This window comes from Pundamilia nyererei, unplaced genomic scaffold (assembly GCF_000239375.1).
Source record: "Pundamilia nyererei isolate P.nyererei 1_Seehausen unplaced genomic scaffold, PunNye1.0 scaffold00100, whole genome shotgun sequence".
Classification (NCBI taxonomy): Eukaryota; Metazoa; Chordata; class Actinopteri; order Cichliformes; family Cichlidae; genus Pundamilia; species Pundamilia nyererei.
In genome coordinates, this window is record NW_005187501.1 from 1224543 (window position 1) to 1235868 (window position 11326).

At 40.4% G+C, this 11326-nt stretch overlaps 1 protein-coding gene across 3 annotated transcripts in view; it reads right to left on the reverse strand.

Moving 5' to 3' along the window:
- Window positions 1–11326, reverse strand: part of LOC102202802 (uncharacterized) — a 42709-nt gene that overhangs the window by 30081 nt on the left and 1302 nt on the right. The window lies entirely within an intron of this gene.

The window sequence follows — 11326 nt, forward strand, 5'->3', positions numbered from 1 at the left end:
ATTATGCACAGTAATAGTCACCTGCACACACAGATATCCCCCTAAAATAGCTAAAACTAAAAACAAACTAAAAACTACTTCCAAAAACATTCAACTTTGATATTAATGAGTTTTTTGGGTTCATTGAGAACATGGTTGTTGTTCAATAATAAAATTTTTCCTCAAAAATACAACTTGCCTAATAATTCTGCACTCCCTGTAGTACTAGGTTGGACCCCCTTTTGCCCCCAAACCCTGGAGGCCATTTGAGTACAGTGAACTTCTTGCCATGTTTCCAACCAACCATCAGAAGATGTGCACACTATAGTCATAAAGGAAGTGAAATGGTTATTAACAATGTTTAACACAATGTGTATTTAGAGATACAGTAACATTCTACATCCCTTGGCTGTAATGAACGGTTATTCAGTTCAGCTCCATTTAACAAAAACTGTTTCCACAAGGTGCTGTTGCCTACAATAATACACAGAAAACAGAGAAAACCCCAACAGTTAGATGCCCCCTATGAGCAAGTGCTTTAGTGACATGTGGGAAGGAAAAACTCCCTTTCAACAGGAAGACACCTCTGGTAGAACCAGGCTCAGGGACTGCTGCGACAAGTTAGGGTGAGGGGAGGATGACAGGCCAGAGATTAATAATAACTAATGAATAAATCCAGAGTGGTGTATCAACCATCATCAAAAAGAAAAGTTTTAAGCCTAATCTTAAAAGTAGAGAGGGTGTCTGTCTCCGGAAGCTTGCGCCACAGAAGAGGGGCCTGAAACATCTGCCTCCCACTCTAGTTTTAAATAGCCTAGAAACCACAGGTAAGCCAGTAGTCTGAGAGCGAAGAGCTCTATTGGGGTGATGTGGTACTACGAGGCCGTTAAGATAAGATGGGGCCTGACTATTCAAGACCTTGTATGTGATCAGAAGGATTTTGAGTTAGAGTCTGGGAGCCAGTGAAGAGAAGCCAATAGTTTCTGTTGCCTTCCTATCAGCTCGAAACAGTCTGCCTGTTGTCCTCTGACCTCTGGCATCAACAAGGCATTTTCTCCCAGAGAACTGACACTCACTGGATATTTTCTCTTATTCAGAGCATACTCTGTAAATCCTAGAGATGGTTGTGTGTGAAAATCCCAGTAGATCAGCAGTTTCTGAAATACTCAGACCAACCAGACTGGTACCAACAGCCATCACATAAATTCACCTAAATCTTTCTTCTCTGCTCTGAAACCTCAGCAAATCATCTTGACCATGTCTACATTCCTAAGTGCATTGAGTTGCTGCCGCTGATTAGACATTAGGGTTAACAAGTGAATGAACAGGTGTACCTAATGAAGTGGCCAGCAAGAGTATTTTAATCATTTTAATTATTAATTAAACTAAACATAGTACAAAAACAAGCGAAATGAGAGCCAAACAGATGAACTTCTGTAGCATAAATATACAGTATAATGTATTAAACCTGCTAATGGCAATGTTTTATAATGTTCAAACACAGCACGATGAGAGCTAAAAAAAACGTCATAACAGTTGTTTTTTTATATATGTTGTTATAACTCTTTGTTTTATTGGCACAAATAATAGCAGATAAATAAATAATGAAAAGTGAAATAAACAGAATATGCTTATATAAGCATCTAATAGTAGGAGATAATGATGGCTGACATCATATGTATAGCTCCACTTGCAGTGAATTTTTGAGCATGATGAAAAGCATTAGCTGAGAAAAGTTCAATAAAAATACGCATTTTTAACATAAGCACAGGATAAACAAACATCATCGTAATGAACCAGCCGTTTTTGCTGTGGAATCATCGACTTACTAATGGTCGCCAGCAGAAAAACAAAACACAACAACAACAAAAAAACACATAACTGGAGACGTCACAATGCTTCTGTATATAGAAAAAACAGTATAGGTATTGATAACATTCATGAACAGAAATGACTTTGGAAAAGTACCAAACATCCTATTCAAGTCCTATTTCCTGAATTATCCAATGCTTAATTTATTTGAATAAAAACAACAACAACAACAACAACAACAAAGGAACAGACATTACAGGCCATTAATATTTTACAACCATTAATGCTTGCTATGGAAGAACCAAAGGGTATGAGTAGTGATAAGGACATTAGGTCTAAACCTGTTATATGAAATGTTCTATGCACTTGACTTCATTTCGCTGAATGTCTGACCAGCTGCATGGCCTTGCATGCTTCATGTCAGGGAGATGTATGTGTACCGATGTAAATAGGGTTAATATAGTGCAGGGGCACTGCTAATTGGGTTAGCAAAGATTCCATTACAGCTACCACACTGACAGAGCCAGCCTGCTATCGATCAAATGGGTGAATGAAGGGGACAAACAGCAGGTGCTTTAATTAAACAAGTCCAAGCACATGAAAAAACCCACCAGACTGTATCAGCACACAAATGTGTCTCTTTACACTGAAATGAACTGCACCAGCTTGGTTGCAAAAGGGCAGACGTATGTGGATATGTGTATACACACACACACACACACACACACACACACACACACACACACACACACACACACACACACACACACACACACACATATATATATAAAAAAGGGTGATGGTAGTTGCACAAATGGTAGCAAATAACTAAATAAATATGGATTTGTGCATGTGTTTGCATGAAAAAGTGTGCATGAGCGAGAAAAAGACAAACCGCATGGGACCTAAGCGCTCTTTCATGTGGAGGTGAATACATAAATAATAAAATTAAATCATCAAAAACAGCCCAAAATAGTCCCAGCCCTTCTTTCAATAATATACGCACCATATTACATGTTCTACATTCACTGGAGTCACATTAGTCTGTATCAGTCCTGACATTAAATGATCTATAAATTGAATTGTCAAAATGATGATTACTATTTTTTTTGTTAGCACTTGCTCAAAAATTAAAATGACCTAAAGATAGCAATAAGAGGCTTTCTGATTAGAAATGTCATTTTGCAATAAAATGTAAAAGAACTATTGTCTGTAATGCGTTGTTTATCTTCGGGCTTTGATGTGCTGCTTGCTTCCATAGCTACTCATTATCTGATGGTAGCTAGGTGCAATCTGCAAGGTGTCGGGGGAGCAGAGTACTAAATAAAGATATTTTCAAGGTTTTCAGACACCAAGAAATCTCAACCCCAGTTGTGTCACTTTACTTCCTCGCTTAGCACAATGTGCTGCCTCCTTAAATAGCTCAGAGTTTCTCTGAAGCCAGGCACTTGACTTAACACCAAGATAGGCAGATAGGGGAGCGTGCAGCAAAAAAGGAAAAAAGAAAAAGAGACGTCAGTGCACAAAAAACCACACCATCCCCGCTGTGACAGGCGCACAAACCCAACGCAAGATCTCAAGTTTCGTTTTGTGTGATCCTGCTATGTACTATGTGATAGGTAGATACATAAATTCTACCTTTTAGGTTTTGAATCGGATGTATGGACGCGCTTGTGACAGGGTACTCATCTGGCCATGTGTCAAAAGTTTTTTTGGGCCATTATATTGCATGTTTGAAAACCTGAACTGACCTCAGGGAGAAAGTGCAAGTAAACGACTCTGATGTGAGCTCTTGTGTAACGAGATACCTCTGAATCCTGAAAGTTGTGGAGTGCCAAAAACCATTATTTAAACGGATTAGCCCCCCTCTTGTTTATGTTTTGATTTTGCTGTGAACTATTCTTTAAAGCCAGAGGCAGCCTCTGGAGTGGAGTTCAGATGATGTGATCTCTCTTTCCACAAGCCACTCTTATTAAGCAGCCCCACTAAAAGCCTGAGGATTCTCTTACTAAACCAATCAATAAAGGATCTGTCTTGCCATGGTCCCCGGAGCCCTCGACTCCACCCTTCATTCTTCCTCCGGCTTTCACTGTCCCCCACAGGCTCACTCATTCATGGTAAGCACAGGGTGAAGCTGACGCTACTGTTCATGCGTGTGCATGTGTAACAGATGTGGTGCCTGATGTGCCGCTATCTAAAACCTCAGGAGGTGAAACGGGTGAAAATAGTCCTCTGAGGCGGAGCTGAGGAGCAAACCGCCTGTTAATGAATAAATAAACAGGGAAGTCAGCATGAATGCCCCACTGTCACCGTGTTCTCTGAGTGCAGAGGCTGATCTTCCATCGCTAACACCTGTGTGACTGTCAGAGGAATCAATAAACAGCTACTGTTGCAAAGGTGAACTCGCCCACCAGTGCACACTGTGCTCCCACTGTCTGCGTCTCTAACAGAAAGAGACTTACGGCGGAGGAACACCTCACATTCAAATTAACGCATGAGTGTGAGTCGCCAGTGAGAACAAACATATAACAAACATGCATACGACATAAGTGGAAGTACAGAGACAGATGGCTGGTATAATAGCATCAAATCTAATACATTCAATGGGAAGATATAGCTGCACTCAAAAGACAATAAAGAACTTTTAGCTCGTTTCCTCTTGTACATTTTTTTGCTGACGTCCACTCACAAACAGATATTCATTGCAATCAATAAACACTTAAAAATGTCTCCAATAACTAACTCCATGTATGTTTGCTAGATGGTGGTAGCAAATGTGATTTATTTGCAGCTTGAGCCAATCTAGAGGTCTCTCGCACAGATGCCGGTATTAAGCTTAAGTAAAACACCTGATGCAACACCTCTGTAACTATATAGACGATGGCTTTAGCTCAGCCTAAATCTGATCATGGAAAATGCATATGTAACACTCTTTTCTTGAACCAAGAGTAGGGAGTATTTCTTTTGTTATTTACAGCAGTACAAAACAAGAGGCAAGCTAAAGAAGAGCATCCCATCCTCGCTAATGAGATCAAGAAGATATGCTCTGTTTGTGCAGATTAAACTTACAGTATAAACACTTCTCCACCCACAAGAAGTCAGAAACTCTAACTTTAAGAATGAAAAACTCTCCTCCCTCTTTTATCAGCATGGAAACAGGGTACTTGTTGTACTGTAGCTGTAAGGCTTTTTCAGTGTGGCCCTGAACATTCAGAGGAGCAACACTGCAGACAGCAGAACGCTGTCGGGAGTGCTGGAAAAGGTCGAGCCAAGTCAAATTTCCTTAGGCAAATGAAACTAAAAAGATTCACTTTTTATTTAAAAATAGGAACTTTGCACACTTCGCACTTTGTGACTACACAAATGTCGCAAATGGTAAATCGGTTCACGCACAAAAAGGGGACATTTGTGCAAGACATCACATGCAGCTATTTATTTTATTTTTATTTGTTTACTGACATTCTATGGTTACTCACAATTTTGGCCACAACAACTGAAGAGATTTTTCTGCAACCCCTGGACATGCTTAGACACACCACATTTTCTAAATTATAAGAAATAAAAGAAAAAAGTCTGAAAATGCAGACAGAGTTTATCAGAAATCACCTCTACTTAGGTAATTTTAGAAGTCTCAAAGACTCATTTAGTGATCTGACTAATCATCTAGAAAAAAATCCACCTTCTCAAGTTGCACCTGTAATGCATCACACAGTTATGAATTCTGTGGATTCACATTGTGCAAACTGAGCAACTGGTTTACGATGCATTCATTTTTTCCCCCCTTTTTCTAAAGAAATAAAAAGGCTCAGTCACTCGTGACTCAAGTACAAAGTAGGGCAAAAATGGCACCTACACACGTCTGGCACTCTGAAGAGAAAGGACTTTGGTGATGATTAGGATTGGGACAAACTATGTAACCCGATATAGCACTTCTTTCCATGTGATACAGTGGTCTGGTCTACACCAGTGCCAAATATTTTAATAACTATTTTTTTAAACCATTAAGAGGTCCTGAGTGGATTCCCAAATTTAATTTTCTGGAATTACTACTTCATGAGTTCTTGTGGTGGAGCTTACTGAATGAAAGATGACGAAGAAACTCACAGGGGACATTTCACAGACAGCTGGACAAAGTGACTCAGAGAGCTAATTAATTAAACAATATTACACAATACAATAAATCAAACAAAATTACCAGTTTTTACCTTTATGGTTATTTTATTCTCCCTCATTTCCACAGATAGATTCAATCTACTGTAAATAACTGTCCTGCTACGTGACACGTATCAAAGAACTGTACGGTTGCATTATCATATTATCGTTATTGTGGGTGATTTATCGTGTTTGCATTGAAACATGAACTAGGTTATGAGTTAACTTGTGGTTCCCACAACGGGGAAAAAACCAACACACACGCGCATTTTGTTCGCCTTCATGCAACCCTACCAAAGAAATAATGGATCACATGCAGTGGCAATGCTGAGTATGAGTTAAAGATGGAAGGAATATTTCCTCAAAGCATAATTTGACAACTAAAACCGGCTAATAGGAAGTTTAATGCGAGAAGATTCATGTGTCTACTACAGTTTCCTCTGCCTCAATAAACTGACATGTAAAAACTGCAGCATTTTATTACAGTAGGGTCATTTTCTTCAGCTTTTCATCAAATTACTTGATGAGGTTGCTTACTTCAAGAAGTAATGCTGAATAAAATAAAGCCCAAAAGCTGGCTCCCCCCAGGGCTGTGTGCTCTCCCCCCTGCTCTTCATCCTCTACACTGATGACTGCAGATCCACACAGCCCAACTGTCACCTGGTTAAATATGCTGACGACACAGTTCTCCGGTCACTGCTGTCAGGCCCCTCACAACACCACGGGCCTGCTCTTCAGGAGTTTGTAGAGTGGTGTGACAGCTCCAAACTTGAACTGAACGTGAGCAAAACAAAGAGATGGTGGTGACCTTCTCCAGTAGGCAGAGGGATCTGGCCGCTTCAGTCACCACCACCATCCACGGGAAACCAGTGGAGGTAGTTGAGGAGTACAAATACCTGGGAACCATCTTTGACAACCTCCTGAAATTCTCTGCCAACACAGAGGAGATTCTCAGGAGGTGCCACCAATGGCTATACCTCCTTAGGAAACTCAACTCCTTTGGAGTCAGCACACCCATCATGATGACTTTTTACTATGCCTTCCTGGAAAGCATCATGGCCTTCTCAATCACCTGCTGGTTTCACTCCCCCAGCCTTCAGAACAGGAACAGACTGCAGCACACTCCATCAGTGTGCTCTAAAATCATTGGCCTGCCTGTCAGAACTCTGGCACAGGTTTTCAGCCAACAGGCCCTTAGACAGGCAGCCAAAATCATCTACGACCCATCTCACATTCTTCACCCTGCATTCCAATGACTCCCCTCTGGGCGACGCTGCATTTCCTGCAAGACTGAGAGGAGGAGAGCCACCTTTGTCCCCAAAGCCACTCTGCTTTTTAACTCCAGCCGATAAGGCCATTTCCCACACCCATAAACATAAACTACACTCTTCTTATACTACCGACACTTTATTCACTTTTAGTCACTTACAGTTATTTATTCACCTTTCAGTCACTTTAATTTTAAAACTGTATATACTGTATATTCATTATTTCACTCTTATTGCCTGTTCTTATTGTGCTTATCTTCAACGTCATGCTGCTCTGTTGTTTGTTAATTGCCCCTTGGGGATAAATAAAGTCTTCTGATTCTGATTCAAGGTTCAAAAGAGGAGAATAACTTCTCTCAGGTCACGTTCAGCAGAAGAGGCTGTAGTACATTACTTACATGTAATAGTAAAGCTAAAATGTTCTAAGTACATTATTTTATGTCGTTTGGATTATAAGTGCGTTACAAATAGACATAATGGGGAGTTAAAAGCATAACTATGTAAATCACTGCCTTTTCTTTACTTTATTTATTGTTCGCGTTTGTTTTCAGGGACATTATGCTGTAGTGCCGCTGAGACATGAATCAATACTTACTGTATGAATTACCGTGCTCAGACTCTAATGGCAAGCTTTTGCCACGCTAAGCCTGAAATATATTTAGTGCACAGCGAGACAATGGACACTAAACATTCCATGCACTCGACAATTAGTCGGGAGGATCCTGCATAATTGTTAGTTAATTGCGTCAAGTGATGACTCAGGGGATGAGCCGTGGTAACCACTTCCGAGGCTTTTTTCATGGAAAATATGGTGAAAATGATGAAGGCCTAACGAACCTGTTTTTGTTTTGTTTTTTTAATTAGGCTAAGCGAATAGTAAGAGAAGTGCTGTGCAGTCACTGTATTGATCTGTGGTATGGTAATTTTATCTGATATAAATTTGTTAGAATGCACATTATATGTATCTATTGAATATGTTATCCTTGAATGGCCACTGCAATGCCATTTATTGCCTTATACAACAGAATTAATAATTTAGAGCATTTTATGCTGAGAGTAACTTTTGGTGCCCTTTGGTAACAGATCCGTGGCACTAATGCTGGGTGGCAGGCCAGTTTGAAGCCCTGCACTACAAGTCAAGGCTAGGGCACATCTGTCTGGCTGACTGGCCAATCTACAGCCCCTCGATCCCTGAGCTATTAGGCACACAGCTGACATGCTTGCATGTGTATGCACATGCACACTTTGAGGATTCATGGACCATTAACGCTGTGATCTGTAAAGTTACCATCACGCTTAACAAGCAAACCAAAAGCCACTGACAATGGCTTACATTTTCAAAGCGCTCAACAACTACGTGCTGCCGAGGGTCTCTGCCAGAGAGATTATAACGGAAAGACAAAAAAGGAAAATAAATAATAATAAAGAATCCTGATGGGAAAACTCTGTAGCGGCAACATGTAACCCAAAAAGTAATCTGCTTTGTAAAGTCAGTTGTGTTGTTCCATTGCTACAAGCACAGTTTGCAACTGCAAAGTGTTGGTTTCACAAATCACTTCAGAGCGTGCAATGTATTTTGAATCTGGATGAGTCAGTATTGCTGCAGTTTGAAGAACAGAGTTGACATAGAGCTAACATTAGTTAGCTAATCAAGTTAGCCGTTGTTGGATTTGGGATCAGTGTAATCAGCGTTCACAGCCATACACCAACATGTCGCCATGGTGTGGCTGTTAGCAAGTTCTTCACTGTGAGTGAGGAGGGCACAAACTTCACTTAAATTGCAGAGGAACACCACCTAACAACTAACCTAATGAGACACTTAAATCACCTTCACCTTTGTTTCTTATGAAAAAAAGTGCACAAAAATGAAAAGTTGATTTTTGATTCTGTACGCTGTCAGTTGTAGTTCTTTTAAAGAAAATCAAAACTGACAAAAGTTAGCATTGGCAAATCACACTTAGAGAGAAAAAACAGTTGAAATTGGACACGAAAATTGCACTTGGTTCAAACATATTTTAAAAAGGAAGATTTGTGTGGCTTTTCTTCTAAACATTATCATTCTTACTTAAAGTCGGGGCAGCATATCCCTCTTTTTATCATGTATGCATAACTGAATGGTAGTTTGCATGATTTAAAAAAAATCTTTTTAAAAGAGAGCATGATACTGTGAGTGGGATCAGAAGGATATCTGCTAAAAGCTAGCATGTAGGCACACATCAGTGTGTGGGGAAGATTATAAATGAAAGACTATAAGTGTTGTATAATTGTTTGCATGAATATTATGAGTCAGTACGATTGTACCAGAAGAAAAAAAATGACAGTGAATAGGCACTTTACATCTGTGTCAGTGTGCAGAGCATTTATTTGAAACAGGGGGTAGTTTCTCTGAACAGAGAAGCTGTTGAGATTCTCAGTTTCTGATTGGCTCGCAGCCTTTTTGGAAAGAAATCGTATCTTCTGGCTATCTTTACGTTTCAGAGAAGATTTCAAACCAACCGCAGAAGAACTTAAAAATTCACTAAGTTCAAGTTGTTCACCAAGAATAGCAACATTTTATACAAAGATGATTTTTCTCTTCCAGTACAGCCTTGCAGTATCTCTTTTCTAAGCATGCTAATTTACCCAGCTGGCAAGCAGTTACGTGAGCATTTAGTGAGTTTAAGGTCATGCTTGTGCAACAAATCAGACTGATCTCACAGTGTGACAAAACAGCCTGACTTTATGAGCAAATGTATACGTGTAAGTGACTAATACTACCTTTATGACACACTGACTGCATGTATATGACAAAGCGCTGCAGTTCCATTCTTCTATAACATTTTAAGTTTGTAGTACTGAGAGGCTGTTGACAGATCGCTGATAAAGATGCGGTGCATGATAGTGAGAAGTGTTTGTACTTTTTTAAACACCCCTGAACATAATACAGTCCTTTACATAATCATCTTTATGACATAAATTCTACTCAAACACAGTTTAACACTCATAAAAATGAGACTTTATAAGAGAACAAATGCATTTGACTGCAAATAAATCAATAAATGTGCGTGTTGTAGAGAACAGCAGGGTATGTAATTATGACAAAATGCTAAAAAACGTGATTGTAGGTATTACATGTGAAGTAGAGCTGTGCTGTGTGTGAGAACAGGTCTGATTTACGACCTAAGCAGCCACTCATAAATATTAGTCCTGAGGCACACGTCTGCATGTGTGTTTATAAAGGAGGGTGTAAATGTTTCATATGTCGAAGCGCAAGGAAAACGGAAAGAGAAGAGACGCCGTGGTGCAGGTGTGCAAGAGAACCAGTGAGACTCTTTCCCCCCCCCCCTTTTTTTCATTTTTTTTTCCATTTCTCTGAGATGAAGGTGGGAAGAGATGATGGGATGTAGGTTGGATGAAAGAAAAGGGAGGAGGAAAGAGCGCTCCAGTCCTGTCGCCTTGGGTGCATCAGCAGCAGGAATTGTTCTCTGCCCTGTGGGGGCCATCTGACTGTTCTGTCACCCTCAACAGAAGGCTGACTCTGCCTTAAAGTGCTCGGCCCCGCGCTCGCAGTTCGACAAGCTTGATGTTTAATACATACACAGGGAGAATATTGAAAATGCCTCAGGAGAAATGCAGCACACGGGCTGGAAGGGAGAGAGGGGGTTTTTTTGGTCAGTTTGTAGAACAACCAAGAATAGTGGGGCTCCTGTACAAAGCATGCGTGGGCAGGCTGCAAAATATAATTGCTGAAGACTCGGACCAAAGCCGGAGCTCCGTAGCAAATTGGAAATCTATTACGTGCAAGAGTTAAGTACCTCTCAAAAACAAAGCACTTGTTTTGAGGGGGGTACTTCTTCATTGTGGTGATTGTGTAATGCACTGGCATATCTGCGGCAGGAAATATACGTCACACTCATGCATGATGCTTCAGTCGAAATAACAGGCCGTGAATTTAACACGTAAGCTGAAAAGCCTCTCCCTCGTCTGTAATCAGGGCGAGCATGGTGAAATTCAGGGCATCACTCCTCAATAAGGCAGGAGAACGGGCCTCAGGGGTGACCCTCCTGCTTAAGTCAACACAATGGGTGTAATGAGGTGAAATACACACACACACACACACACACACACACACACAC